Source organism: Ictidomys tridecemlineatus, chromosome 4, assembly GCF_052094955.1.
Source record: "Ictidomys tridecemlineatus isolate mIctTri1 chromosome 4, mIctTri1.hap1, whole genome shotgun sequence".
Taxonomy (NCBI): domain Eukaryota; kingdom Metazoa; phylum Chordata; class Mammalia; order Rodentia; family Sciuridae; genus Ictidomys; species Ictidomys tridecemlineatus.
The window spans coordinates 64,528,341-64,539,838 of NC_135480.1; the positions used below are offsets into that span (position 1 = coordinate 64,528,341).

Here is an 11,498-nt window from a genome sequence, read left to right on the forward strand (position 1 = left end):
TCTTTGCAAACATCACTTTAATGGCTAGACACCACTTCACTGTTCTGATATACACTAGTGTGTTTTACTTCTGAGTTACTGCTAGGCTTCTAGATTGTTTCCAGATTTGCTATTATAAATCAATTCTACCATGTTCATCTTTGTTCCCATTCAGGATTTCCCCCCCTTAGGACTGATTCCTGGAAATGGAGCTCCTGGAATCCCAGCACTGCACTCCAAGTTCAGGGTTTTTCTTGGCCACACTCGGAGGGGAGTGTTCGTTAAGCTTTGCCCCCAGGACTGCGCAGAGCCCCTGCCCTAGCCTGGTTCTCGGCGTCTGTGATCTTCAGAGGAGACGGGCTCACACCCGAGTGAGATCAGAGGGCGGGCTGAGCTGGGTGGCCAGAGCCCGCTCGGGACGTGGCATCGGAACCCCCTCTCCTTCTCCCTCAGTTTGTCACTGCCCAGGCTGTGGACAGATCACCTGTAGCCAACAAGAGGAAACTGCGTCACAGGCAGGGGGAAACCTGGGGGAGGTAGGGCAGGCGGGGATGCTGAGGGATGTGATCTGGCTTTGGAAGCCCTTGTGGGGCAATGCCGGGGCCAGACCCCCTCACCTTGTGAAGGGCTCCATGATAGGCCCGTAGCAGACAGGGAGACCTGGGAAGGCTTCCTGGAGGAGTCAACAGTTGAGTGCAGTGGTGGGCACACAGGTTTCACTTCACAGATGAGGCCCTCTCAGCTGGGTGAGGGACCTTAGATCTTGTCCTTAGACGCCTAAGTAGGGGAATGACAGGTCCACATTAAGGACAGTCCCTCTGGCTGCTGTGCGGGAGGCAGGGCTGCAGTTGAGAACTGGGCAAATTTAGAAAGGCCACCACCCAGTCTGGAGACCAGGACTCCTGAGTCAGCACAGTGGCAATAGAGACAAAAGGCAAATGAGAGATCAGAGACGTGTGGGATACAAAACAGAAAAGCCATGGCAACTTACGACCTCTCTGTGGTGGGTGGGGACGAGTCCTGAACCAGAACTCAGAACACCTGGGTTCCAGTCCCTGTCAGTGAGACCTGGGACAGGTCTTGGTTTCTATTGTCGTACCCCATGGAGGTTGCGTGAGGTCATCTCCACGCTCCTTTGTGATCCTGAGGCTGTGAAGAGACCGAGGTCCTGGAGGGAAGAGGAGAGGGAGAAACAGAGGCTGAGCAGAGGGCGCGGCCAGGGCGGGTCTCGGGGTCCTGGCTCTCCGTCTCCCCACTCCATCAATCTTGCAGCATTAATGTCAGTGGGGTGGCCTGGGCCCCGGCCAGGGGCCAGCTGTTGGGAGGGAAGAGCTGTCTCTGGCTGGAGGAGCAGAAAGGAAAGAATGCAGAGCTTCCAAAAAGCCGTGAACGAGTCTTCTTCAGCCCTGGCTGGGTGCCCAGGGGTTTCGCAACTGCCCTCCAGTAAGAGGACGTGGGGGAGGGAGGGCGGACTCGTCCAGCTCTGCGCATCAGAGACTGCGGGGTGATGGTGGCCACACAGATGACTTTGGCTGCAAGTAAAAGCAGACCCTGCCTCCAACGGGCTACATGAGGAAAAGCGTCTCTGCCTGCTGAGGTCCAGAGCAGGTCCAGAGCAGCCCTGGGGTCCTCAACAACAAGGCCTGCTATTCTCTCCCACCTTCAGCTGATTCTCCTGTGGCCCCAAGATGGCTGTCAGTCTCTTTGGGCTTGAAAGATGGTGGCCAGTGGCAGTGGGGGACTCTGTGCTTATTCAGCAGGACTGAGGCACAGAGGACATCTCTCCCAGCCCTTACTTATAAGTCCTCTTCTTTGGTCTAAATAGAACAAATGGGGTCATGTTTCCAGCCAATCAGGGCCCCTCCAGGCATGCCATGCGCTGATTGGCTTAGGTTAACTGAGATCTTGGGCTAAACCTGGGGGTGGGGAGACTATCCCAACAGAATCGGGGTTCTCTGAGGAAGGAGGAGTGGAATCCATTGCTGGGTAGTGGTGAGCAGCACATCCACATGACGATGAACCTGAGGGCCTCAGCAGCTCCCCACACAGCCTGGGGTCAGCGGGACAGGGACCATCTCTAGATCACCAGGGAGGACTCGGGCACAGAGAAGGGGAGTGACTTGCTTGGACCGCACAGGAGGTAAACAGCAGCGCCTGAATGGAGAAAACTAAGTGCTCAGCAAACAAACCAGGCCCAAGCTGCCCGGCACACTCCTGGATGGCTCCTTCAGTCAGGGCTGCTGCCTCCTCTGGGCTCCCAGGACCTGAGCACCAGAACCGCCAGCCTCCAGCCGGAGCTACATGAACGAACTCATCGTTGAGGCTTCCCAAGGGCTGCCAGAGCCTGGCTGGGTCCAGGAACGACAGTGTGGTTTGGGATCCTAGGCCTGAGCTTCTGCGTCCTCTCTGTCAGATGGAACCCGGAGCCCCACTTTAGTACGTCTTGGCATATTTGTTGAGGGGAGGGTCAAGTGAGATGAGGACAGGTGCTTTGATATCTGTGAAGTGCTGTGGAAGTATCCAGCTTCCCGTCTGCTGGGAAAGGGCTCAATCTATGGGCCTCATCTGCACCAAGCCCTGGAAGACCATGGGAAACCAGCAGTCAAAGGGAGTCGGGGTCCTGGCTCTCCAAGATGGCCAGACCTGGAGCCATTTAACTACAAATGCACAGTTTGCATGTGCTTACAGAGTCCAGAGTTAGGTGGTACGCTGCTCTAGGTCACACAGGACTAGAACCCAGTCCCCTGGTTCTCAGCCCCGTCTTCTGCACCAGGCCCTAAGCATTGAGTGAGAGCCCCCCTCCCCAGCCTGCGTGTGGGAGGGACAGCTGCAAAACGACTCGTGCCTGCTAGCACGTCCCCAAGTTTCTTGGGGGCCATTCTTCAGGGGTTCACTCAGGCGAGGCCACACTTCCCCTCGGGCGGCTTCCTGTTTTGGCCAAACAATGACTCTCACCGGGACCTGGTGCCAGCTGGCTGCAGCTGTGCCAAGGCCCTGACTCCTTGCGTGCAGGAGAGGAGAGGGACTGGTCCTTAGGGACTAGGCCAGGAACCCCACACCCAAACGTGTTCTTTGAGGCCCTCTGAATTCAGTCATTCCTTCATGTCCTGATCACACACACAAGCAGCAGGCTTTGTCTGGGTACCCAGAATGCAGAGAGAGCTGAGGAGAGTTTGCTAATTTTACAGACAACATCCTGCACCCAGGAGGAGGGCATTGTCCTCGGTACAAGAAACGCAGATGTGCACAAGATGCACCCTCTAAACGTGCTCTATATCCTCCCATGTCCTTGTAAAAGCTCAATCTGTCCCCAGTCATCTAATGCAAGCAGCCCCACACTGCAGTCTCAGGGTCCATGGGAAAGAGATTCTAAGGGCATGAATAAAAATAATAAAGATGACATTTTTAATGTTGACTTTTTTGAGAGGTGAGGAAATCAAAGTTTGGATATGAAAGGTACAGGAAGGAGCTGGGACCTAACCTGGATCTTTAGATTCCAAACCTTGCACTTCAGGATGCTTCAGAAAGCAACCATCTAACTGGAGGCCCCTCGAGATTGGAGAAGGTAGGGAGGGTCCTTGGATCCATGGGGTGCGGTGCTTGCTGATGAATAAAATATGGGTGGAGCCCGGATGAGGGCAGGGAGGTGCAGGGAGCCTGCTGTATGTTAGGCCCAGTCATCTTGGTTCCTGCTCTGCAGTTGAGAAGGTGCGCCCCCCCAGGAAGAGCTCTTGGAGCATTTGCTGAGTGGGGAGCTGGGAGGCTCTCTCAAGCCCCATCCTACTGTGGCCATTCTCCTTTTGCCCCCAGGACTGTCCTGCTGGGGGGCTCTCTCTGCTGATTGCTGTGATTGCTTCTCCTTTTTCTTGGGTTCGGCCCACAGGAGGCTGTAGCAAGGGGTCTGTGAGCTAGAGACAGAGGTAGGAGCACTCGCCCCCTGCTCCTCCTTGCATGGCCACAGTCTGGCAGCTGCTGCATTCTGGTGCCACAGCTGCTGTTGGGTGGCCCCAAGAACCAGGTAGGTTGCCCAACACACATGCCTGTCCCTCGGCTCTACAGACCTGCTGTGGTAATGGCTTCCTGCTGCTGCAGCTCTCCAGGTGCCCCTTCACCCTGTCGTTCCTGTCACCCTGCCTTCCCTTGGCCTTGTCTGTAGATTCCCTCAAGGGATCCCCCCATGTCCTATGGGAGTCCTGCCTAATAAGGCACCATGGCCAGACCTCTGAATCAAAATTTTCCATCTTGGGCTGGGAATGTAGCTCAGCAGTACAGTGTTTACCTAGCACATGTGAGGCCCTGGGTTCCATTCCCAGCGCCACACACACACACACACACACCAAAAAAAAAAAAAAAAATTCTGTCTCCCTCCCTGTCTCCAGCATCACCCATCCACACTCTCCCGAGACAGGGCAGTGACCTGACAAAATCTGCTTCCCTGGAGCCTCTGGAATTTGTTGGTGCTGCTGTGGAGACAATGAGACGGAGGTTCCCACAGGCAGGCATTTGGTTCTCCTATGTCCCTCTTCTCTGGAGAATCTGAGAAGACATTTGGGCCATACTGGGCCCTGCCATGAGGTCTTGGGGGAGCAGTGATCTGGTCCTAGGCTTGTCTGCTCCCCAGGCCCAAGTTGGGGGTAAGGGAGGGGCTAGAAACCAGGGAGAAGAGGCAGAGGCTCTTTCTGCGGGACTTCAGGGCCATAGGAGTCCCCTGGGCAATGCTTTTTCCTGGGCAACACTTTCTGGTTTAGCAGTGGGAACAGGCCAGGAGGGAGGGACGCAGCTGAGGTCACTGGATGAATATTTCTCAAGTCTGCCTCAAGCCCCACCTCCCTCCTGAGCGCCACACACAGACCTCCACGTGCTCCAGAGACCTCTGTAACCATGAGAAGTTGACACCAACACATTCCCTTCCTCCTCTGCTCCTTGGCCCATTGACCCTCCATCAAGGGAAGGCACCAGAAGGCTGGCGCCAGGCCTGACTGGTTTTCCTCTCCATTCAGGGCTTGAGCCTATGCGGACTCTTGCCAAGTCCTACTCTGCTGAATTCTCCCCAGGCCATGGCCATCTCCCCAAGCTGGGTCTCACCATCTACACTTAATGATGACAGCGGCCTGATCTTCCTGAGCTCAGGCTGGACTCTTCCAATCCATCCTCCATTCAGCAGCCGGAGCGACTTTCCAGAAGTACAAATCTAAGCATGTCCCTTTGGCTCTTAAATGGAACTCAAAATGTGTGATACGCCCCAGGCCTCCCTTTCCAACTTTACCTCTAAAGAGAAATGCTATGGGATGTTCCATCAGCTTTGCTGGCCTCTTCACGTCCACCATGCTGTAGTCAACTACAGAATAGCCCCCTTGGAAAGAGGCACCTTTCCAACAGTTCATCACTGTCTTAGCCTAGATTCCTCCGAAGCAGAGCATGAGACAAAGATTTGGGGCAAGTAGTCACTGGGGAGGTGATTTCAAGAGTAAGAGAATGGGGAGAGGAGGACAGGGAAGGAAGCAAACCCCATACCAGCGTGTGTTTTATCAGTCTCCACTGTGGACAACAAGCACATTCCTCCAGGACCCTGTGGAACCCACAGAAGGACTCGGAATCATCCACCTGCAAAATGGAAGCTAGAAATTGATCTGCTAACTCCAGCGCCTATGGGTAAGGACTTCTAGATATTTGGGCCATATGGCTGCCTAAGCAAGTTCCCATGGTGCCAAAGAGCCTGCAGCAGCTTTCTAAACTTGTAGCTCAAGCTTGGCGTAAATGCTGGCTGTGGGAGGTGACCTTGGATTAGCAAGGAATTGTTCACCTTGGGAGTGGGGGGGGGCAGCTGAAATCCAGTGCAAGACAGGGTGGCTGCATATAAACACTCCTTCATTGGAAAAATCTATGTGGCTTGCTGGAGCCAGCTGTGTATGAGATGCCCAGGTTGCTGAAGAAGAGGCTGTGCTCAGAGTTCACCCAGGGCATGGTGGAATGAGCATGGGATTTGCAGGCAGATGAGTTCAAACCCTGCTTCAGTTTACACCAGCTGTGGGATTCTGAGCAAATTACATCACCCAAGAGCCACAGTGCCCTTCTCAGTATAGGGATTATCATTTCTACCTCATAGAAATGCTTACGAGAATCAAGAGCAACCCAAGAAAGCAATAGATTTGGCTTTCTGATGTTGAGTCTGTTGTTGAATGACATCAGTATGTCAGTTTCTTTCTTCCCACAGGAAGGTAGCTTTGCAGACTCTCACTTCACTACCTCAGCCAGAATCACCCCCATTTTCTCCATGCCTGGTGGCACCTGGGTCACCTACAATTATCCAGCAGCCTTGACAACCTGTATGCAGTGTTTGGGACTGGTACATCAGCAATCCACTCCCCAATTTCACTGCAGGTGGCCAAAAGAGATTTTGTGAAACAGCAGGAAGGACTTACATTGCGTACGACACAGCAGTCATTTATTGATCTGTTTATTTTTAAAATTCCCATTAGCTATTGCTATCTTTCCGACCCCATCATTTTTCTCACCTGAGCTCTGCACCTCCAGTTTAATTCCTCCATACTTTTTCTTGCCCCTTGGGTTCTGGGCTCTATTCATGTATTATGGGTTGCAATTTGACCCCCCACCAAATTCATACGCTGAAGTCCTAACCCTCAGGTCCTGAGAATATGATTTCATATGGAAACAGGTTCATTGCAGAGGTTAATTAGTTGGGTGTATACTGAAGTAGGGGGCCCCTATCTGATATGACTGGTGTTCTTACACAAAGAGGGAAATTTGAGCCCAGAGTCACTCACACAGGAAGAATGCCACGTGAAGACTGGATTTATGCTGCTACGAGCCGCAATAGTACCAAGAAAGGCTCAGAACAAACCCTTCCCTAGTGTCTTCCAGGGAGTGGGTACATCTGACACCTTGACCTTGAACTTCCAACTTCCAGAACCACAAGACGATTGGTTCCTGTTGGTGAAGTCACCCAGTCTGTAGCATTCTGTTACAGCAGCTAGCAAACTAACACACCCCCTAAAAGGACAATTTATTTTTCTGTTGCAAATATAATTTTTGCATCATCCCCCTTGATTCCAGCCTTTGTTGCTCTGTTCATGTGTTTACATTGAGACAGGTCATTCTCAGTGTGGTGTTTTCAGGGTCTGACACACCGCCTGGCCCACAGATGTGTACAGGCAATGTTTGCTGAAGACTTCTTGCTACAGGTAGCTCTGGTGCTTGCCCTTCGGGGGTTGTTCACATTAGCATAGGCAGCACCATCAAGGGCAGACGTGGACAAGGGCAGGCCAAGGACAGCATGAGCAGCTCATGGCCAGCTGGACTGTAGATGCTGTAGTAATGAGAAATAAGGTAGAGACAGAAGATGGGGAATGTAATGTCAGGGCACCAGAATTTGGAGAGTGCACCTAATTTGGGAGGGCCATGGGGCAGCGGGGAGCTACACGGGAAAGAGAGGTATCAATAGCAGGGCTCTGGGAAGATTATTCTATTTTACATGATAGGAGCCCAGGGAGGTGTGACTGAGGCCCCAGACCAGGTGAGAGGGGATGAAGGCTGACACCCTCATGGGTGTGAGGATGGAGACAAGATGAGACACAAGAGGAAGAAATGCCAGCCCGACAGCTGACTTCGAGGTATTTTCCCCTTTGAGATGCAAGTTCCCAAGCTCCTCCTCCTTCTGAAGATGCCATGCTGAGAATTTCCATGATGCGGGCGATGACATATAAATTACTCCATCCCGCCCCCTGTCTGACAGTGACTCTTTTGGTGAGAGAGCAAAGGAACCAGCTACCCCCACCTCGAGCTGGTAAGGTTTCTGGTCCACAACTCAAAATGTCAATGCATGAAAGCAGACATTTTCCACCTTTTTAAATATCAAGTTTTTATAATCACTTATGAGTTCTACACGTTAACTGAAACGCAATGGTATTGAATCTTGTGGGTATAAAGTGAAAATTACATACAGTAAAATATGACCTTGTCCTTTAAGAAGAGGGACCTGGAGTCTTGAAAACTGATAAGGAAAAGATTGCATGATTTTGATTTTCTTGCCTGTTTCTTACCTTCTTTTCCCTGGAGCATCAAAGCCAAAGTGTAGTTTAAAGAAGAATGAGAAGGCTGAGTTTGGAGGTGATGAGTGACTAAGTTAAATATTGTTCGGTGTGAATACACTGTAAGGATATGCAAAAGAAGGAAATAAAAATTGCCAGGCATAGTGGTGCACACCTGTAGTCCTGATGGCTTGGGAGGCTGAGACAGGAGGATTGTGAATTCAAGGTTCGCCTTAGCAACCTAGGGAGGCCATAAGCAACTTAGCAAGACCCTGTCTCAAAATAAAACATAAAAGCTGGGCCCAGTGGTGCATGCCTGTAATCCCAAAACCTTGGGAGGCTCAAACAGGAGGATCACAAGTTCAAAGCCAGCCCCAGCAATGGAGAGGCACTAAGCAACTCAGTAAGACTCTGTCTCTAAATAAAATTTAAAAATAGGGCTAGGGATGTGGCTCAGTGGTTGAATGCTCCTGGGTTTAATAATCCCTGGTACCAGGGCTGAGGTTGTGACTCAGTGGTAGAGAGTGGTTGTGACTCAGTTGTGACTCCATGAAACTCCTGTGTAATGAGACCTCCATAACCCTAGCGGTAAAGTGCTTGCCTAGCACGGGCAAGGTCCTGGGTTCGATCCTCAGCACCACGTAAAAATAAGTAAATAAAATAAAGGTATTGTGTCCAAATATATAAAAAATTAAATATTAAAAAAATAATCCCTGGTACCAAAAAATATAAAAATTAAAAATAAAATAAATAAAAATCACCTGAAAACTTTCTCTCTTGCTCTCATGTTTTGGTGAATGTCTTCATTCTAGTCTTCCCCCAACATGACGCATATTAAAAGCTATACTCAGTGGAGTAAATGGCGTAACAGTCTTATTTTTCTAACAAGAGTATCTTTCAAGCCTATTCACTGACCTCCCTTCCTCTGTTCTGAATGATGATATTTTGAATATATCTTATAGCTTTTCAGAGAAGTATGTCAGATTCCAGTGAAGAGTCTCATGCTCAGTTATTTAAGAATTTTTAAAAAGTTGGCCAAATAAAGGGCTGGCATAAAGTGCTTCCTGATGTGGTTTCCCGAGAAAGACCCAGCATCACTTCCGTGGTGAGATCTGTGAGATACTGTGATATAATAAGACATACACATTTGGTCTCTGCCGCTAGTTCTTGGCGCCCAGCTTCTAAAACCCTCGTCATCTCTGCTGTGCTAAGAGTATTTGATTTTTGTGAATGAGTTGACTGTTGGCTGGGGACCTCTCAGGGGGTCCCCAGGATGAGGATTGCTCACTAGAAAAACAGAGGCATGACCTCTGGGCGGGGGTCGGGGGTGCTGAGCCGAGCTGATGCTGAGTTGATGGCCAATGCTGATGGTGTAGTCAACCTCACCTGTGTAATGAGGCCTCCATAAAACCCCCAAAACAGGGCTCAGAGAGCTTCCTGACGGCTGGACACATGGAAGCTTCTGGAAGGTGGTGTTCTCAGAGTGGGCATGGAAGCTCTTTACCCCTTCCCACATGCCTTGCCTCCCGCCCCACATCTCTCCATCTGTAACCTTCATAATATCCTTCATGACAAACTGGTAAACTTAAGTGGTTCCCTGAGTTCTATGAGCAGTTCTAGTAAATCAGTCAAACCCGAGGAGGGGATTGTGGGAACCCCAACTTACAGTGGATGAGTCAGAAACCCAGGTCACACCCTGGGACTTGTGGGCAGCATCTGAATTGGGGATAGTCTTGGGGACTGAGCCCTCAACATGTGAGATCCGATGCTATCTCCAGACAGATGGTGTCAGAAGCCAGCTGACACAGGGGACCCCCAGCTGGTGTCTGCTGGAGAAGAACTGGTTGTCTGGTGATTAGGGGTAAATTATTATGAGCTAAGTTTGAAAGTAGGAAAAACTGCGTCCTCCTTTTTTTTTTTTTCTTCTTATCTCTTAGAAAGTGGTATAACCACCAAAAAGGCAGATCTGACAGAGGAAATATCAGACAAGCCCAAATTGAAAATCTCTCTAGAGCCTGGCATGGTGGTGCACAGTCTGAGGCTGAGGCCAGAGGATCACAAGTTCCAGGGCAGCCTCGGCAACTTAATGAGGCCCTGCCTCAAAATAAAAAGGGGGGACTGGGGATGTAGTTCAGTGGTAGAGCACTCCTGGATTTAATCTTCAGGAGCAAAATAAAGTAAAATAAAAAGAAAGAAAAGAGAAATCCTAGTTATAAAAGAATTGGTCCAGACTCATCAAAAGTGTCAGTGTCACAGGAGACAGTGAAAGACTGAGAACTGTCCTGGATTAAAGGAGACTGAAGACATAAAGAACCAATAGAGTGCAGGATCCCAGACAAGGCCCTTGATCAGAGGGGAAATTGCTGTAAAGGATGCTATTGGGAAATTGAATGAAATTTGGAAGTTGCCTGGGGATTATATATTAAATTTCCTGAATTTGATAACTACAGTGATTATGTAAAAGAATGTCGTTTTTCTTAGGAAATTCATGTTGAAATATTTGGGATAATGATGTATGCAACTTCCTTTCAAATGGTTCAGGAAAAAATGTGTATGTGTAAAGACAGCAAATGACAAAGCAAAATGTTAACAGCTGGTGAATGTGGTTGAAGGTCTCTTGGGAGTTATTTGTACTGTTCTTGCAATTCTTCTGCAAGCTTGAGATTGTTTCAAAACTAAAAGTTTGAAAAAAAAAATGTTAAAGAAAATAATTCCAGGCCAAGTAAAATATCTTTATTTGAGTCTTTAGGACAAAATGTTTGTGAAAGACATAGCTAATAAGGTACTATTAAAATATAAAAAGAACTCTTAAAACTCAAAAATAAGAAAACAACCTGTCAGGCATGTACCACGTCCATAATCCCAACTACTCCAGAGACTAGGCAGGAGAATCACAAGTTCAAGGCCAACCCTGGGCAACTTAGTAAGACCCTGTCTCAAAAAAAGAAAAAAAAATTAAAAGGACTGGGAATATAGCTCAGTGATAGAGTACTTGCTTAGTGTGTGCAAGGTACCAGGTTCAATCCCCAGTACTGACAAATAAAGATATATATATCAAATGATCAAAAGACTTGAAGAGACATCTCACCAAAGGAGACATACAGATGACAAATGAGCATATGAAAACATGCTCAACATCACATATCATTAGGCAGTTGCAAATTAAAACAACCAAGGGCTGGGAATGTGGCTCAGTGGTCCAGTGCTTGCCTAACATGCATGAGGCCCTAGGTTCAATCCCCAAAACTGTGGAAAAAAAATAATTAAATTAAAACAATGAGATACCACTATGCACCAAGTAGAACAAAATCCAAAACAATGATAATATCAAATACTGGCAAGGATACAGCGCAACAGGAACTCTTGATCACTGCTGGTAGGAATGCAAAATAGTTCAGCCACTTGGAAGACTGGCAGGTCTTACAAAGCTGAACTCACTCTTACCATTCGCTCCAGCAATCACACTTCTTG

General features: G+C 49.2%; 1 long non-coding RNA gene across 2 annotated transcripts; it reads right to left on the minus strand.

Moving 5' to 3' along the window:
• LOC120890007 (uncharacterized) lies at positions 1 to 2,097 on the minus strand. Of its 2 annotated transcripts, none has more exons than XR_005734273.2 (3): positions 1,079 to 2,097; positions 597 to 756; positions 1 to 463 (listed from the first exon to the last, which is right to left on the minus strand). It is a non-coding gene; the product is annotated as an uncharacterized LOC120890007 (long non-coding RNA). The 2 variants fall into 2 exon arrangements; XR_005734272.2 differs by having other exon boundaries at positions 971 to 2,097.
• Positions 2,098 to 11,498: the final 9,401 nt, after the last annotated feature.